Source organism: Melitaea cinxia, chromosome 18, assembly GCF_905220565.1.
Source record: "Melitaea cinxia chromosome 18, ilMelCinx1.1, whole genome shotgun sequence".
NCBI classification, from domain to species: Eukaryota; Metazoa; Arthropoda; class Insecta; order Lepidoptera; family Nymphalidae; genus Melitaea; species Melitaea cinxia.
Window position 1 is genome coordinate 12,639,894 of NC_059411.1, and position 7,683 is coordinate 12,647,576.

Consider the following 7,683-nt stretch of genomic DNA (forward strand, 5'->3'; position numbering starts at 1 on the left):
TCCACAAGTTCGCGCTATAAATAGCGTGAACTACTTTTTATGTATATTTTCAAAGAAAATTGTGTTTGCTCGCAAACGAAAAAAAAAACCGACTTCAATTACATCGACGAGTAATACAACGTAGATCGACGAAAAATAGTCAAGCAACTACGCGTTATCAAAGATTACTCAAAAAGCAGTTATCAGATCTCGATAAAATTTATATGTAACATGATAAACATCAGCTTTCGATTAAATTAAAAATTATCAAAATCGGTACACCCAGTAAAAAGTTATTGCGGATTTTCGAGAGTTTCCCTCGATTTCTCTGGGATCTCATCATCAGATCCTGGTTTCCTTATCATAGTACTAAACTAGGGATATCTGCTTTCCAACAAAAAAAGAATTATCAAAATCGGTACATCCAGTAGAAAGTTATGCGGTATAATACAACGTAGGTCGACGAAAAAAGCGTCAAGTAAAAACGCATTATTGTATAACCCGAAAAGTAGTTGTTAGATCTCAAATAAATTTAAATGGGACCAAATGACACACACTACCTTTCGATCAAAAGAAAATTTGTCGAAATCGGTCCAAAGTTCTGATGTAACATACATAAAAAAAAAAAAAAAATACAGTCGAATTGAGAACCTCCTCCTTTTTTGGAAGTCGGTTAAAAAATGTAAAATGCCTTTTTTCAATTTCGATATTATACGTAGGGACAGTCGACTTATGTGTGTTGCCCGTAGTCACTACGCGGGGCAGGCGGTTTGGTGACCACAGGGCTAGCTTTGTCGCACCGAAGACGGTGCTGCCCGTCTTTGGCCTGTGTATTCCAAGGTGGGTGGTGGAACTGTGTTATCCCTTAGTCGCCTCTTACGATACCCACGGGAAGAGAGGGGTGCCGTAACCACACAGCAGAAAAAATTTAATGGTATATTTTACACCGACCAGTTCCATAAAATTATCATCCGTATAAATTTAAAGTCAATCCAAAAATATGATCAAGAGTAACGGGTTTTAATTTAAATGCTAACAGAGGCAAAAATGCCATTCTGAAACTGATCTAAGAAAGAATAAATGAAAATTTATTACTCGAGCATCTATGATCACCAGAAGTTTTTGCTTTTCATACGAATATTGTTACATTTTTGTAAAATCATGAATTTTTTATCATCAATAAAAGTTTTGAACAATTTCTATTACTGTCTCTATTACTCTCTGTTTCTATTACTATCTCATTTTCATCAGTGACAGTAATAATAATATACTCAATCTCTCTCTTTATTAATTTTAGTTTACTCCACGGTTCGTCTGATGCATTAAAATTTATCGTAGTTGTAATTTAGAGTTGTGGCTCGACTGGGTACCAATTAAAAATCTGAAAACGTCGGTTTTGTGAATTGAGTTCGGTCGTTACTTCGGCGCAGATTAAACTGCTGTTTCCGAACGTTAGATGGTTTTAACGAGCAGAGCAATAATTGAAACGTATTTCGTGCTATATATAACTACTATCTTTTACCCGCGGCTTCACTCGCATTTAATTTTTTTAATAAAAAGTATCCTATGTTACTTCTAATACCTCCAAGAATATGTGTACAAAGTTTCATGATAATTGGTTAAGTAGTTTTCACGTAAAAGCGTAGCAAACAAACTTATATTCACATTTATAATTTATATATATATATATATATATATATATATATATATATATATAATGACAGAACAAAATAACAATGAATATATAAAAATCCCAAACAGCTGAAACTATAGTCAATTGGATATTGACGTGACAGTCGATAATACAGTACAACGGTATTACAGTAGTCAGGGTTACTGGACTTCTAGATGGCGATGAAGTAGCTAAATTTTGAGATTTTTTGACGATATTTTTTTTATTTTTCGTAAAAATTATTTTTTTTTTTTTTCATAAAAAGTATCCTATGTTACTGCTAATACCTCCAAGAATATGTATACAAAGTTTTATGATGATCGGTTGAGTAGTTTTCAAGCGTAACAAACAAACTTACATTCACATTTATAATATTAGTAGGGATGAAAGACTAAAAAACGGGATTAATGCACTTTTAAGCCTGCTTTATTTATATTATACCTCACTACCGCAGATTGGCTGGAAGACATTACTTGATGTTTATGTTAAGTTTTGTAGCTATTAGTGTATAACTATGTAATAAATAATAAGACAGAATTATCATTTATATCGTTATCGTACGTTACAACTGCTTTCGAAAAAAATTCACCTGGAAAAAATTCCTGATTATAAACAATTTCTCCAACTACAGTGTAATTTTGAAAGACAGTTTATATCAGGTAAATTCGTCAAATTAATTTTATAAGTTCTTCTACAAAGACTTGAAAAAGTGAAAAAGAAGAAAGAGAGTAGTTTTAATGCTAATTCTTTAAACAGCCATTTTTATAACCTAACTAAGCATATATCGTATTTGAAAAATAAGAATCCCTCAAAATAGAAAATGATACATTAATTTTAAAACGTTTTTTAAGATTAAATTACCTATAAACTGAGAGATATAAATTTATTTAAAACAAATTTACTAGAAGGGCGGGTATTTTTAGCTTCTTAAAGCGTGGTGTCATAGTCTAGGTCAAAATATATGGGACAAGGTCGCCGACTTTATGGGGTTTACCTACGCTTTCCTTAGCCACATGAACGTAATATAATACCTCGCTTATGTGTAACGTTTATAGCCTTTTATGTAATACACTTTATGGTTAGTATATGTATTGTTTACGTACATACTAATACACACCTACGCATTTTGTTTGGTTCTGCTCATTTAAAGATTTACTAAAACTGGTGTAAAAATATTATTCCGCTGGAAAATCTGGAAAATTTTCAGCTTTCAATTGCATTCACTTTTACTTCCATGGATAGTTTGCCGTAGCAAAATATTTTTGGTCCATGGATCATATCGATAACCCTGAACTAGTGTGTCTATCACTCAATGTTAAAACTCAACCACAATACATTGTATATGATTGAGAAACATAGAATATTTTATTTTAATTTATTTATTAATTTCTATATTGTTTTGAAAATTAAATTAAAAAAAATATCGTCATATTTTGCCGGTTATCCGTAGGGATTAGACCCACAAAAATTCTCTTTATACGATCAGCGTTTGACGCTCCCTTACACGCACATAGTTGCACATACAATACGATTTTCTATTTATTTATTATTTATCGAATGAACGGAACATTACATTTAAGATCGTAAACTGCAATCACATGATTTAATGGTTTAAGACCACCCAAGCTTAAACACATGCACCGTTTCCCACGATTGTTAAACCTTTTGGAACCATTTTATTGCCGGTTACAATTTTAAATGTGTCTGTCTGAAACGTCGCCAGTTACCATTTATCGTCCTGCTATACTTTATGCTGTATTTTATTATATAACGAGGAATGAACCTGTTTGGTAAACAGCCGATTATACTATATTGAAAACAATTTTTTCGGTTTATTAGGTTTTTTACTTGCTCGACGTTTCGGATACTTTATAGCAACTATGGTCACGGGAGGACAGAGGATGATTATATTTTTATTTTGTTGAGTTCAGCTGAAGATAAATTTGATTACGACTAATATATATATTTAAAATAATATAAACAATAAGCCTGTAATAACTGGGCTAAAATTCATATAGGGAGAATATAGAGATCGGTGCATAGGGTATGCAATTTTAATATCTGTATTTAATTATTCAATTCCTGTATTTTAATAAAAAAAAATTATCAGTAAATCTATGCGTTCAAATTTGTCCTTTATAAAACGTATCACGAAGCGCAGCAATCGACGACCCAGCTTATTGGTTCTGTCAAGACTAGAACGAAATTTGCCAAAAGGGATATCACATTCGAAGGAGCACAATTTTACAACAAATTAACATGTCTAATAAAAGATATAAGCTCAATTAACGAATTTAAATTTCGGCTTTCGCAATATATTCTCAATAACACTTTATCGTTAGAAGAAACCATTTAAACTATTCGTTAACTGAGCACTAAGATTTATAATGACAACGATATGTGTGTTTTACTTTTATTGTAGTGTGTTGTTCTCGTGTAAGTGACATTGTCTTTTTGAGAATAAAGTTCTTTAACCTTAACCTTAATCTCCTACGTGAAGAATGAGGCCTATGCCCAGCACAGGGATGTTACAGACTGAATCGTGATCAGTATGACGATGATAAATACATCTTAAGATCTTGCATTCCCAGAACTACTAAAGATGCAAAAAGAAACAGTTTACGACCGTGGCGCCAATTAAAGCAATCGATTTAAACAAATTACACGATAAATCTACATAATTTACTCGCATCTAATTGGTGTTCAGGATGAAATGGGAAACGATTAACATTTTAAAATAGACGTTTAATATGGTTCAGACTATTTTAAGCTTTTAAGTGTTGTCATTTGTGTTCTGCTGTTATATATCTATGGACATAATTAACAGACAAATTAATCAAGACACAACTAACACACATTACTGTTTTTTTTTTTAATTTAATTCTAAAAAAAAGTCTAAAAATATTTGTGTAGGACAAATACGCGGTTCTATCCGCATAATTTCCGATCCATCTTGGAGGTTACGTGGTCACTGTGTGAAAAAAACCTCCTACTTTTTTTAAGAATAAAAAAAATCCGATCCCATGGGAAAGTCAGGATATAAAGTTATTTATTATTCTGGAACTTTAGCTACCCGTACCGAGTTTCATTACAATTAGAGCTGTGCGTGTCTGTGCTGTGTTTTAGCGTAAAAGTGTAAGAAACATTCTTATATTCTTACAAACTGGCATTTATTATAAGTAGGATAGGATTTATAGACGCTAAAGACTAAATTATAAAATATTTAAGATAAAGCAATCATTATTTAATAATTTATATGTCAAATTTACATAACTTATTTTCGCACGCATTATGTATATAAATGATATTAAAACTATAAATTAAATTGATAAAAAGGTACCTTGAGACACGAAATCACTACAAAAAAATTGATAAAACGCGCGAGCATTTGGATCACATCCAGCTTCTGCCGCTAAGCACGTTTTAACAGACTTAAAAAAACGGAGTTACGGTTCTGTGAGAGTTCTATACGCACTTGACAGAATCTACTCACTATACCTCTTAAAATACAGTCGAATTGAGGACCTCTTTTTTTAACTCGGTTAAAAAAAGGTAGGGTAGCCAAAAGCGACAACCAATTTTATTAAGCTAGATATGATGAATAGTAGGAAAAAAAAGAAATACCAAAGTAGAAGTTATGGGTTAGTATAGTGACTGGAATGGAATAAAAGAAGACATAATTTGAATCAGCCACATACCAACTTAAGCCATGAAGAGTAATAAGTAATAAAAAGGCAAAAAAAAGAAAGAAATGTCTTGAATGCTAGAAGAAAAGTAAATAGGAAAATAAAACCTATACAACCTATAATTATGATTAACTAAAACAGCAGTATCATTTTAGTAGCTGCTACAGTAAACCTTTAATTGGATTAATTGGTAGTTCACGAAATCACTCTAATCGTTTCAATTCATGTCTCTATTCCTATATACGTTATCATCAACTATAAGATTTGAGAGCAGAATTGTACCTGCTTTTATAAATTACTTCTAACTTTACATTTTTGCCTTTTAATTTTCGCGTTTATTTTCTTATTACCTCTTCATCCTCATTTATATTTTTCCTTATTTACAACCAATAAGAACACCTTTTAGGAAAGTTTTAATCATAAAAAATAGCGTATCTGATTATAAATAATCGCCGCTGTCTATGAAGATCAATAAAGCCAGATTATCTACAAATGACACTGGTTAAACCCATGACGGAAAATAGGAAGAACCTTATATAACATAATATAGATATATTGCAGTAGTTATCAACTGACGTCGTTCGCTCATTTTCTGTAAGTACTTAGTACAAGAAGTACATAGTAAAAAATAAGAAAGCCAGTACCTACAAGAGTTGTAATATATAATAGCTCTGGCGCCATAAGAAATATGAAACAGACATCATTGCTCTGAATTATTAACGCAGTAATAATTTTAAACTAATTTATATTTTGGCAGCACTCATTTGGATGATATGCCAACTAACCGTTGGATTATATCGCTAAACGCCAAACTTATTTCCATTCTCACTGCAGTGTGTTAAAGTTTCTTTTTTTCTGGCAGCATGTCTTCACATTCTGGAACGCTAATTAGTGCCAAGATTTCCGGAACGCTGCAGTTGTTTTTTAAGTATACTCAAATTGATAAGTGTAAACAAACGCTTAATAACAATTTGTTTACACGTGTGCCAGCCAAGATTATATGACAGTGTGTGAATTATGACAAAAAAATCTTTGATGAACTTCATAATACGTCTATAGCTCGCTGACCCGACGTACGTTGTCCTGTCTTGCGAACTTACAAACATTCATTTTAAATAAACATTACATTTCTTTACAAATTTTTTAAATTTCTGTGCAAGTCTTTTATTTTCGTTTTTTAAAACAATAATAATAATTAGTCGATTTGATTCAGTCATTTTCGAATTTTGCGCAAAGCAATATATTTAGTAGTTTATTTTTTTTTTTTGCTTCAGCCTGTTATGTCCCACAGCTGGGCATAGACCTCTATGCCCATGTAGGAAAATGGGCATAGACCTCTATGCCCATGTAGGAAAATGATCAGAGCTTAATCCACCACGCTGCTCCAAGACAGTTGACAGTCAAGTTGGCGGAAATAATACCGAATGTGAGTAACGATCACTATCAGGTGTAATAACAACCGGGACCGACGACTTAACGTGTTTCCGAGGGACGGTAGAGATACCCACAAGGACTGCACAAACACCCATACCACGGCAAACATCTGTATAGCCAATACAAATGTTTGTCATGTGCGGGGATCCAACCCGCAACCGCCAGCGCAGCAGCCACAGACCAGTGCTGTGACCGTTGCGCCAACGCGTCATCATTCTTATTTATATAGATTACGGTTTATAAGGAACGATAATCGTTTCTTACGAATGATTGAATAGATTAAAATTCAGTAAAATTGTTTTCAAGTTATGACTAAGGGAAATAGAGACCCATATTATATTTAAAGATAAGGCGCGAAGAACTTTAACACATAACATCAACAAAACAGAAAAGCACTGAAACTAAAAGCGTGTGAAACAGCTAGCTAGATCTTAGAAATATTTTCTCAGACGTCAGATAGACGCAGCATAGGTTACGTGATAATATCTACCTAGACATTGGCACGGACGATGACTGCAGCACACGAGCCCCTGACATTGTACTGCCAAAGTTATATCTCCGAAAATAATCTCAACGTACACAATTTTGCTATCACACTCGCATTAAATACAGACGTCGTTGCCAGAAGACAGTACAACACAAATATTTTTTAAAAGCGGCAATAACTGATAACGGCGATTTAAAAGTTTTAATTCGTATAATGCGAATTTATGATCACTAGTGATCGCCCAGTGGTCGAAATTCGAGTATAATTAATTTAAATTACAAGTTTGAACATTATTAAGGTTCTGTTGTCAAAGACTATACTTCTATAATAATAAACAATAGAGTATATATGCGTGTGTATGTCAAATAAATGGTAGTGTGTGTAATATATCTTTTATACATTATTTAAAAAAAATAGCTTTCTGC

The 7,683-nt window shown here is 32.6% G+C and overlaps 1 long non-coding RNA gene across 1 annotated transcript; it reads right to left on the bottom strand.

The window, feature by feature from the left end:
• Positions 1 to 6,536: 6,536 nt before the first annotated feature.
• Positions 6,537 to 6,912, bottom strand: LOC123662348. The gene is made up of 2 exons (XR_006744487.1): positions 6,673 to 6,912; positions 6,537 to 6,640 (listed from the first exon to the last, which is right to left on the bottom strand). It is a non-coding gene; the product is annotated as an uncharacterized LOC123662348 (long non-coding RNA).
• Positions 6,913 to 7,683: the final 771 nt, after the last annotated feature.